The sequence below is a fragment of the Leopardus geoffroyi genome, chromosome A1, assembly GCF_018350155.1.
Source record: "Leopardus geoffroyi isolate Oge1 chromosome A1, O.geoffroyi_Oge1_pat1.0, whole genome shotgun sequence".
Taxonomy (NCBI): Eukaryota; Metazoa; Chordata; class Mammalia; order Carnivora; family Felidae; genus Leopardus; species Leopardus geoffroyi.
Window position 1 is genome coordinate 193,022,844 of NC_059326.1, and position 12,255 is coordinate 193,035,098.

The following is a 12,255-nucleotide window of genomic DNA, read 5'->3' on the forward strand; positions in this document are numbered from 1 at the left end:
AAACTAGTCTACAGCGATAGGAAATAGATTAGTAGTTGCCTGGGGACTAGAGGAAGGCAGGAGGGACAGGAAGAAGGGGTTATACAATACAAAGGGACACAAGGAAACATTCGGGTATGTTCATTATCTTGACATGACAGTGTCACAGGTATATACAGATGTCAAAAGTTACCAAATTATGTATAGACTTCAAACGTGTGCAATTTACTATATGCCAATTATACGTCAATAAAGCTGCTTTTAAAAATCTACATTATAGTGAAACTGCAGACCAAAAAGAGATAAAATCTTTTTTTTTAAATCTTAAAAGTAGCCAGAGAAAAGACAGATTTAATATAAAAGAATAATCATTATACTACCCCTGGCTTCTCAACAGTTATATTAAACCTGGAAGGCAGTAGAATAATGTATTGAATATACTGAAGGTAAAAAACGGTCAAACTGGAATTGTATACCCAGAAAGAACAGGAGCAAAATAAAGATATTCGCAAGCAAAACCTAGAGTTCGCTCTTAAAATACCCTCAAAGAAATGTAAAACAATATTCTTCAGGCAAAAGGAAAGTGATTCCATTCGGAAGGCCTATATAAAACAGTAAGAGTACAGTCTTATGGAATTAAAAATAATAATTAAACATAAGGAACACAGTCAACATCATTACACACAATATCAATGTGATAGTGATATAAGCGGACAGATGGTAGGTATACTTGTAGTGATAACATGATGTATAAACCTGTTGAATCACTAAGTTGTATACCTGAAACATAACATTGTGTGTCAACTATACTCAATAATAGTAATAACAATCACTAAAATACATGACAACAGTAGTGTGAAATCAGAAGAGGGGGTGATCAAAGGTGAGGTGTACTGGCTGGGAGTAGGGTAAGTATATTGATTAATTTTAGATTCAAGAATACACGTTAAATTTTCTTAGTTAACTATTCAAAATGTAGAAACAGAAGACTGAACTTTTATAGCAGAATAGAGGGAAAAAGCAAAATGAGAAAAAATTCCCAAAGAAGTCAGGAGAGAAGAGGAGGAAGAAATATAAAAACGTGAGACAAAAAGAAATGCCTGAAGACAGCAGGAAAAAGCCTCCACTAAAAGGTGAACTTCTGTAGAGGGAGGCTGTTCGATGCTACACACTGTGAGCCTACCATAGCGTCTGGCACATATTTCCACTTTTGATAGATATCAAATGACTGAGTTTGGTAAGTAAATAAACAAATGTTTGGAAGAATGGATTGCATAATAAAAAAAATATATATGGTCTCAGTCCCAAGTTCCTGGCACAAATCTCTGAAAACCCTTGGAATTTCTAGAGTGGCAGGAGTGCCTTTTGTCATTCATAAGTCAAAGGGAGCCCCTTTTGAGCACAGGTGAGTTTATGCTAATAAGGTGATGTAGGGTGGGACCCCCGGATAGCCTGAGGATGGGGCTGGTCACCAGAAGGGGCAGGGGGCTGGGTTGCAGATTAAGATATACAAAAACTCTTGAATAAAAGGATGTGATGAGCTTCTGGGTTGGTAAACATGAAGGAAGAGTAGAACACCCCAGTTCCACTGTGACAGAAGCTCCTGTATTCAGGACCCTTCTGGAGCTCTCACCCTATGCACCTCTTCATCTGGCTGTTCACCTGTATCCTTTATAACACCCCTTATAATCAACCGGTAAATGTAAGTAAATATTTCTCCAAGTTCTAGCAAATTAATCACACCTGAAGAGGGAGTGGTGGAACCCTCTGATTGATAGCCGGTGATCAGAAACCCAGGTGAACTGGACTTGTGATTGGCATCTGAAATGGGGGCAGTCTTATGGGACTGAGCCCTTAGCCTGTGGGGTCTGATGCTAGCTTGAGGCTGACAGTGTCAGAACGGAGTCAAATTTGTAAGACACCCAATAGCATCCACTGAGAACTGGAGAACTGCTTGATGGTATTGGAAAAAAAACCCATCGGGATGGTAAATGAATGAATCTGGTTAGCTGAATGAATAAATGTATGAATAATATAAAACTTCATTTTGGCCAAAAGACTCAGCCTTCTCCAGGCACCACTTCATTTATCAGAATTAGCCAACAAATTACAGACAGGACAAACTGGGTTTCTCTCTTCTCCCTGGCCACTGTCTGGGAGCAATGAAGTATGAGAAATACAGATGGACAAGAAAGGAAGTGACAGAAAGGGGACTGGGTCAAATTAGCCCTGGCTTATGGAAAAGTCGGCAGAATAAAAAATCATGTACAGGAGGTAGCTTCTAGTTTTGAATTATATTATTTATTCCCTCCTGTCCATTTCTATGACTAATACCCTAGTTGAGGCCCTTGATACCTATAGTAGCATCACAAGGCCCTCCACTGCCCTTTGTCCCTCTTCTATGTCCTTGTCCATCCAGACTCTATCCCATCACCATACAGAGCCAGCATATCACTTGCCCCCAATCCTCCTTTCTCAGATGTTTCAGTGGGTCCCAACTGCCTCGTGGAATCCAGTTCAAACTTCTCAGCCTGATTTTTGAGGCCCTTGGAGTTGATTTTCAAGACCTTTTCTTGTACCTTTCCCCCTGAAGAATACTGGACTTTGGTCAATAGGTCCCATGACCCTTCTAACCTTTTCTACATCCTTGCTCATGCCGTTCCCTTCAACTGCCATTCCTCTTCTGCCATCTTTGTTACTGAGGTTGTAAACACTCCTCAAGGCCCAACTTGGATGTTAACGCCTCAATGGTGCTTTCTGGTACAGAACCAAAAATAAATTTTTTCACTTCTTGTTCCATAACACTCTGTTTATAACTCTCGTATGATTCTCAACACATCTTAGCTTATGCTCTACCTGGAAGGCAGTTAGTCTAACGGTTAAGTACATGGACTTTGAAGTCAGACAGAAGTGAGATTGAATCCATATCTGCCATATCATAGCTGTATGCTCTGGGGAAGTTACTTAGCTCCTCTAAGCCTCAGTTTCTTCATCTGCAAAACGGGGAAAATCTACATTAGAGGGTTGTTCTGAACATTAAATGAGATCATGCCAATCAAGCATATAGTATACACAATAATTACTGTCATCGGAATACGTGTATATGCTCACTCTTCCATGGATGTGAGCCCCCTAAGAAAAGTATCCACATCTCAGGATGTTTCTACATTTCCTTCCATCTCTTCTAATACCTAGTATGGTGCCGCACACAGTGCTTTTCTCAAATTATGTAAAATAATTTCTAAACCAAGAGGTAATGTTATTAAATACACTCTCAATCATGTTGGTACCAAGTTTGGGTTCTACAGGATTCTTAAGGTTTATTGCATTTGTTCAATATTCAATGGCTTTCATGTCCCTGGAAACCCCATATGCTCCAGATTTTACTAAACAATACTGACACCTTATTAGGAAAACAGCCACGGACCGGGAGAATGCATTCCCAAAACATGTATCAGACAAAAGACTGGTATTACAGAATATATTTTTAAAACTCTTAAAATTCCATAAAGACAAACAACCCAAATGAATAAAAACTGGCGAAAAATTTTAACAGGCGCTTCACAAAAGATACAAAATAGCCAACAAACCCATGAAGACAGGTTCTTCGTGACAGCACGCAAATGTCGTGTCAGGAGGCGTGAATATTGCACACCCCACAGAAGAGCTAAAATTGAAGACTGATCATTCCAAGTGTTGTCAAGGACGCTGAGCAACTGGAACTCTCACAGGCTGACGTGGGCACTCAAAGCGATACAACCACTTTGGAAAACAATTTGGCAGCTTCTTAAAAAATTAAACATACGCCTACCATACCACCTAGCCAATACACTGTTTCTGGAGGTACCTATCCACCCAAGTGAAACAAAAGCCCAGACCTGTACACAAATGTTCGTAGCAACTTTATTTGTACGAGCCAAAAGCTAGAAACAACCGAAATGTCCACCAACACGAGAACGGATAAACAAATGACGGAACAGACACATAATGGGAAACTGCTCAACAATAAAATGAAACAAGCTGCTGATACACAGGAGGACATGGAGGAGTCTCAATGATCATCTTGCTTGGTGAAAAAAGCAGGCAAAGAGGAACACACATTGGGTGAAGTTCTATGCAATTTCTAGAAAACACAAGCTCATCTAGAAAGAAAGCAGGTCAGTGACTGCATGGAGACAGAGGGAAGGACTAGTTACAAAAGGACACAAAGAGGGGTGCCTGAGTGGCCCAGTCAGTTAAGCATCTAACTTCTGCTCAGGTTATGCATGACCTCAGGGTTTGTGAGTTTGAGCCCCCCGTCAGACTCTGTGCTGACAGCTCTGAGCCTGGAGCCTGATTCGGATCTTGTGGTCTCCCTCTCTCTCTCCTCTTCCCCCACTGGGGCTCGCGCGCTCTCTCTCTCTCTCTCTCTCTCTCTTTCAAAAATAAAATAAAAATTAAAAAAATTAAAAAAACAAAAGGGCACAAAGAACCCTCCGGGGATGATAGAAATGTTTATTATGATTTCGATGGTAGTCTCACAAAGTTTATACATATGTTAAAATGGATTAAGTTACACACTTTCAAAAGTGTGCAATTTATTGTAACTCAAATACCCCTCAACACAGTTGTCTGAAAAATATGTACTTAAAAATTTTTTTTTTCCTTATAAAAACCAACCACAAAATAAAACGAGCAGGATGTTCACCGGCAAAGTAAGCAAAACCTAAAGTTAGTCTGAAACCTGCTCTTGGAGGCATGGCCTCAGCACAAGAGCGGCGGGAAGGCCAAGAGGCAGGAAGCTCGGCAGACAGGCCTCAAATCACAGCGGGGAGCACCATAAATGTGGCTTGGATAGGACCAGCGTTCTGTGGTTGCCTTCGTGGCAAAGCTAATTTACTCAGCGGCTGAGTCCATGGCAATCCAACACTTGGAGGCTGAGACAGTTGTCAGGTTGCATTCCTGTGGCCTTTTTTCTTTTCCTGTGTGCATTTTCAAAGAGCTTCCTGGGTGCCTGTGGAGCCTTCACCCAAGAAGAGAGCTGTAATGGGAGATTTCAGGTATGGCTGGACGTCCCAGATCCTTGGGGAAAAGCAGAGGCAGAGCTTTTGCATGGCTCCAGGCATGGGTGTGCAGGCTGAGCAGGCACAACCCCGGGGGCGGGGGGGGGGGGGGGGGGGGGGGCGCCATTCACAGACACCTCAGTGCAAGAGGTGCTCCAGGAGCAGTGCAGGGAGGGGAAGGGAAAGTGACTCGGGGAGGCCGAATCCCCTGCTCTGGCCCTACCCCCAAGAAATACTGAGCACTCCCAGTGCACCCTTTATCCAACATTATTTAAAAAAAAATTTTTTTTTTTCAACGTTTATTTATTTTTGGGACAGAGAGAGACAGAGCATGAACGGGGGAGGGGCAGAGAGAGAGGGAGGCACAGAATCGGTAACAGGCTCCAGGCTCTGAGCCATCAGCCCAGAGCCCGACGCGGGGCTCAAACTCACGGACCGCGAGATCGTGACCTGGCTGAAGTCGGACGCTTAACCGACTGCGCCACCCAGGCACCCCTATCCAACATTATTTTAAAAGAAAAGCTTAAAAATGAAATGTCACTGGAACGAGCAGGGAAGAAACTCATTGCCCTCTTTGTTGCCTTAGCCCTCGTCTGCTATTACCTTGTACTTCCAGGCATCCTTGTTTCCCCATCTGTTGGGTAGAGAGATAATCCCTACCCTGCCCACCTCACTCATTTCACCCCTGCCTGAAAGCCTGAGGTGCACACAAACCTGAGATTCTTGGAACAGAGGGGTCAGACTGGCAGGCCATGGCCAAGACCCAGCGGGCACAGATGGCTTTATTTAGCTCACACAATATTTAAAACGAAGGAGAGTCCATATTAAAAAAAAAAAAAAAAATCTAGAAATCTAACTTTTCTTGAAAAAACCCAAAGACCTGGCCTGTTGGACCCGCATTCCCAAGCAACAGCTGGAGCTGAGGAAGGAACAAACCCCTTCCCACTTGCCCACAGCCCCAGCCACAGAACCCTTCACTCACTTATGTCACAGGCTGGGGCCTGTGGGCATTTGAGTCTGCTCTCAGATCAGTGAGAAGGGCACTTAGACTTCACCTGGTCCAGACTACCCCTCACCCAGGACACTGGGTGACAGGCCTGTAAGATGGCCCCCACCTTAAACACTTCTCTTGATGAGAAACTCATCCATCACCTTGGAGGATGCTCTTGCTTACACCTTCAAACGGAAGGTCTCTCCCACCCTCAGGCCAGGGTTCCGCTTTCCTTTCATGCTCTCTCCCTGCCATTCAAGTCTTTCAGACACAGCCACTGGTCCTTCTATGAACACCTAAACGTCCAGTGTCTTTAGCCCTTCCCTTTAGAAACATTTCCTCATCCCTTGGCATTCCAGCACTTTCCTCTGAGCATGTTCCACTTTATCTCTGCCACATGTGGAGCTGGTGGATCCTTCCTCCCCATTTTGTCCTACTGAGCAGGTCAAATTAATTATGAACACATGTTCCTACATGGTTTCTCTCTGGCAAGCTCTAAAGAGAGGCAGCATCACCGAGTACTATAAGCAATGGTAAATATGTTCTGTCGGGTTTAGTCTCAACATCCTCATATGGATAAAAATAGACCTTGTGGCATCAGGCAGGATAATTCATACTCTCTACAAATCATTTCTGAACCAGAAAAATGAAACATCAGGGATTTCCAACATTGCAAAAAATTACATAAGTCTTGGAGTGAAAGTAATTGTTTTGAATTTTAAAAATAAGTACCCCATATTCTGAGGTTGCATACTTTTTATGGAAAGGAAATGAAAAAATATGCCAAAATTCCCTAGTTCAGACCTCAGGGCAGAACAAAGACAAAAACAAAAATTCTCTCTCCTGTGCTTCCTGTGGGTTTCTTGAAGATCAACATTTCAGGAGTAGAAAAAGCACTGGGCCTTTATTTTCTTTCTTTTTTATGTCTTAAAGAAGTGTGTGTATGTGTGTGTGTGTGTATGCATGAGAGAGAGAGAGAGAGAGAGAGAGAGAGAGATTGAGATCTACAGAAATCACTTACTATATCTGTCTCTGGATCTAGCTTTCCTGTTTTGTAAAATGCCAGGCTTGAAGGAGATCACTGAGAGGTCCTCAAATCTGCATGAGAACCACTTGGGTGTGCACATGCAGATTCCCTGGCAGACCCACAGAAATTCTGCATCCTGGAGGGTGGGATGAGGCCAGGAAGCTGGTGTCTGACAAGTGCCCAGGCGACTCTGATCCCCCCCCCAGGCTTCTCATCTAATGATAACATCCCAAGCCGTTTCTCCATCCCATTATTTGGCATGCACTCTGTGGCAGGAGGCATGCTAGGGCCATGGGGGTATGATGGTAAACCAGTCACACAGGCCTGGGTCTCAAGGAGCTCATGCAGGGATGGGGGTGGTAGACAAGGAGAGGTTTCCACGGAAATGGATGTGGGTCCTGGGATGTGGCTGGGGCCATAACACCCATAAATGCACAGGCTGCCATGGGAACCCACCCAGACTGAGGAAGGCAGGGTGGTCAGGGAAGGTTTACTGGGGGAGGTGATGTCTCAGCAGAGCCTTCAGTAGCATGTAGAGGACCTGGCTTTGGAAAGCCCAAACTGGTAGCATGCTCAAGGCCTGAGAACCAGAGCCAGAGTGGATGGGCTCTGGCTTAGACCCGAGGGGACTGGAGGGAGAGCCGGAAACGGACACCGGAGAAGGTGGCAGGGGCCAGGTCATAAGGGCCCAAACAGCGACACCAAGAATTCTGGATTTTAGCCTCAAGGCTACAGGCAGCCATGGAAGGGTTCTAAGCAGGAAAGGAACATGATCAGACTTGTGTTTTAGAAAGATCACCTGGGCTGCTGTGTGCAGAATATGCTGCAAGAAGAAAGCAGGAAGAAGGAAGCAGAGTCCGGAATAAACAAGGCTTCTTTCTTGGCTGTGAAGGCTCAGGGCTAGAGGTGGCCAGTGTAGTGAATGTCAGAACAGCTGGAGACCCCAATTCCCAGGGAAAAGCTGAGGCTTTTGACTTCTTATCCCAGGTCCCACTTGTATGATCACTTTTCCTCACTGGAGGAACCCACACTCCACCCACATACCCACCTGCCTAATTCTGTCTGGGCTGCTTGCTTCTCTCACACTCAGAAAGGGAGACGGAACCTGCCAGCTGGTCTTAAGGTATCAAGGAAAAAGAGGAAGAAATGGCTCTGAAGAGAAACATCCCTCATGCTTGCCCCTTGGGAATACACATACGCTCTTAGTAATAATTTACCTGTGGCCAGCACACTACAGTTTTCAACACTTTTGATCCCCACACCTTGCTGCGGGGGCTCCCAGCACTCCTGGGAAATAGGCACTCCCAATGCAGAGAACAGGCAACTGAGGCCCACAGGGCTTGTGCACCTGGTGCAAGGGTGCAGAGACAGTGGGAAACGGAGCAGAGGCTAGGAATTCATTCCAAGGCTCTTTACTGCTATTGATCCCTGAGCCCATGGGGCCTGTAATTAATTAAAATGTCTCTCCTCAACAGTGGAGACCACAAGCTGGAGAATTCGATGAAAACGATCTACCCTGGGTGGAAGTGTTTCATCTTGAAGTCCCCGGAGGGCTTCTGAAATGAGGGGGACTACGAGGTGGGGAGGGGAAGATGCCGCAAGCCTGTGAGGAAATGTCATCTGGGCTGAAAATGCCCACGCCGAGAAGGCTGGCGCCGCGCAGCTCTTGGGCAGTGGAAGTAACCCTGCTCCTGATGGAACAGGGGATGGCGGCTGGGGTGCTGGGGTGTGGAAGGGAGCCAGGAGGAGGGGGCGGGGCAAACCACACAGAGTGCTCCTTTTCCTCTTCCCCACTCCCGACACGTCCATCTGGGGCCCGTCGGGTCAGTTAAACCGCCCAGCTTACTTGCAGAAGGGAAACCAGCCTCTAGACACTACTATCACCAAAGAATTAATAGCTATTTTTAAGCCCTAACAAAGTGACAGTCTCACAATGAATCTCCAGCAGTTGGCGTATGCGGTTGGTGACCATTCTCTCCGTTTCCCACGTGGGAAAACGAAGGCCCAAGATGGTTAAGTTTCACACAACGATGACAAGTGACACAGTGATTCAAATCTAGGCCTTTCTGACTGCTGAGCGTGTTTTGCTTGAGGCGGGGCTGGTGTTTGAGGGAGAGGCTGCTTCCCCAGATTTATTTTGAATACAGGGAAAGGAGGGATGTGCTCGCTCTGTGTGTATGCGTAGGACCCTTCCCTGATTTTACTGCACTTAGAAGGTAAGGGGCGCCTGGGCGGTTCAGTAGGTTAAGCGTCCAACTCTTGAGTTCAGCTCAGGTCATGATCTCATGGTTTGTGAATTTAAGTCCCGCTGATGGGCTCCGTGCTGACAGCATGGAACCTGCTTAGGAGTCTCTCTCTCCCCCTCTCTCCGCCCTTCCCCAGCTGGTGTGCTCTCACTCTCTCTGCCCCTCAATAAAGAAATAAATAAAACTTTAAAAAAAGAAGAAGGAGGAGGAGGAGGAGGAGGAGGAGGAGGAGGAAGGGACAGCGGCACGGCAAGCTGGGACTCCCTCCATCTCCTTTACTACCTGCCTTCTTGGGATGAGAGAGAAGGGAACATAGCAGCAGACAGGGCTGGGGCAGTGCACAGACACCAGTTCCACCGGGAAGAGGCAGCAGAACCTCGGATTCCCATGGCAACAAGCACTCCACGACCAGCACTGCCCCCCTGCCCTTACAACACACTCTGTGAGCAGGGAAGGTGGGGTGATACCCTCATTTTCCACAAAGGACAGGGTTCTAACCAAATCTTGGGATCCATCAGCATCGAGGACTTCAGGCTGAAGCCACTGTGGTTCACAAAAAAGGGGAACAACAGGAGTGGGGTCACAGAGCTCTGCCAAACAGACTGAGAGGCAGAAAAGACATCCAGTGAGTGAACAGGAAGGAAATGGGGGCTGCTTGGCTTCAAGGAGGCTTAGAGGTGAGGGGTGATCTCTGTATCATTCTAGGTGTTCCACAGCGCTGGACTGATTTTTATGGGCACATTGCCCAAGAGGCCTCTGAGCACATGGGGGAAAAAATGGGACAGGGGGTAAAATGTTATGGGCTTACAATAAAAGCATGACCATCTGGGATTGGGCAGAAGAAGAATTTCTCACTCATGCGCACAGGTCATGGATCAACAAAATCTAGAAGTGAAAAATCTGCCAGGGTCCACTCACAAGTAAAAAGCAGGTGCTCAGACATAAACATGAAAATAAAAATAGAGTTGCCAGTAGGCCTTCTTCTATGCAAATATCATGTTACCTAAATGACCTGGGGCATAATTTAAGAGGTAAGCAATGATGGACTAGAAGAGGGTCCCAACTACTCTAACGGATGTGTTCTGTGAAAGGGTGGTAGGTTTTCAGTGAGTGAAGCCTTTTATTACTCAGTTGCATTTTGTTATTATACATTTTAACTTTTCAAACCAATAATATGTCCTTAGTGTAAAGTCAACCAATGAGGACAATGTGGTTTTCTGATCAACATAATCTGACCTCAGGAGTGAGAGACAAGAGCTTACAGCTGACATCTGCCTCAAAGTACCGTTTCTCTCTTTTGCTTTCGTTACTCAATGCTGAGAAAACTTTTTTGATATAACAAATAGCAGATACACTTGATGAATAAGTAGATGTATTTTTTTTTTTTTTTAACACAGCCTGCCCTATAATTTCAGGATTCTCTTCAATTAAACAGATGCTGGAAGAATAAACTGGTGACCTCCGACATGTAAAAATGTAGTACATAATACATGTAAGTGATTTAAAAACATGTTTTCTATTATCGTAGTTTAAAAAGAGTCAACACAAGGTGAAACCATGTTTACAGAATCCCTGAAGACCTCCAGAGACAGTCTGTAAAGTGTTCACCAGGATGGTGTCTGAGGTCTTTCCAGCCCCAGCTTCGGCCTCCTCACCATTACATCTTGCACGGGGAGGAATGAAAACCCCAGGGGCAGGAGCAGGCGTAAAGTAAACAGGCTTTCCACCAAGTGCTGACCCCGGGCTTCCCCTTTCAGAAGGGGAAGTGAGGAGAAGAAGAAAAGGAAACAATTGCGGCCAGACTGTACCTTCTGAGATAAATCCGTATCTACCTATAGCTAAAACAAAACAAAACAAAACCACACCAGTTGAAAAAGAGAAAGGCATTCAGGCACACAGAACTAAGAGGGCCCTGCCAGGTCGTCTTCCTGCTCTGGGGCTGCAGGCTCAGTCCTGATAACTCAGGAGCTTCTGGTACGGAGAATACCAGATCCCCCAAACAAGCAATTCAAATACTTTGGAGACTGGCTGACATACCTCCAGCCACAAAGTGTAAAGACAGCAGATCTGCATAACGCATGCTATGGCATGCTTACTCATTTTTAACCACGACATTATTCTTTTGCTGTCTATCTTAGCGAAAAGAAAATCACTGGCATGTCCTATAGCCTGAAGAACAAAACTGGGATGATTGGGAGAAAGAAGAGGGAGAAGTGGTGACCTCCCCATCCCTGGAGCCATTCAAGCCAAAGGCTGCCACAGAGGGGGTTCCTCCCCCACGGTGAGACAGCATAGTAAAGGATTCCTAAGATTCCCTTCCAACTTAAACTGCGTCTAAAAATAAAAGCAACCCTTGTAAAACTTATATTTAAAAACCCGTACAAGTTATACGTGTGCGCAATCATATCTCAGTACCAATAACGGTATAATGGCATTTACAAAAGCACTTTTCCTGCACAGATTTTCTCAGATAATCATCGCCACAGCCCTGCAACGCAGCTATTACTGTCATTATCCCCATTTTAAAGGTGGGACCGGGCTCTGAGTTTAAGCAATTGTTCTGAGGTCAGACAGCTAGAGAGCTGACAGCTCCAGGCTTCTCTCTGACATTTCTCCTCCTCCTCCTCCTCCTCCTCCTCTTCCCTCAACCTCTCCTCTTTCTGTCTTCTGGTAAGTACAGTTTAACAATGGGAAAATGGAGGAGAGACACTGAGAGCGAGCCTCTTATACAGATAACTGACTGAACCCCCTCCCATCACTTTGCGCCACCAGAGGATCCAGGGAGGGCTTACTCATAACCTCCTTGGGTAATGAATATACAGAGATGTGCAATAATTTTGCAAAAAAAAAAAAAAAAAAAAAAAGGCTCATGCATATCCGAATTTTAACAAGAGAAAATTAGTCCCCTTTTTTAAGTTTAAAAAAGGAAGTGTTTTAGTCTAAAGTGAGGAAATGAAGGGAGGAAGATTT

At 45.2% G+C, this 12,255-nt stretch overlaps 1 protein-coding gene across 2 annotated transcripts in view; it reads right to left on the reverse strand.

Annotated features, from left to right (window-relative positions):
• GALNT10 (polypeptide N-acetylgalactosaminyltransferase 10) overlaps positions 1-12,255 on the reverse strand; it is a 224,938-nt gene that overhangs the window by 191,403 nt on the left and 21,280 nt on the right. The window lies entirely within an intron of this gene.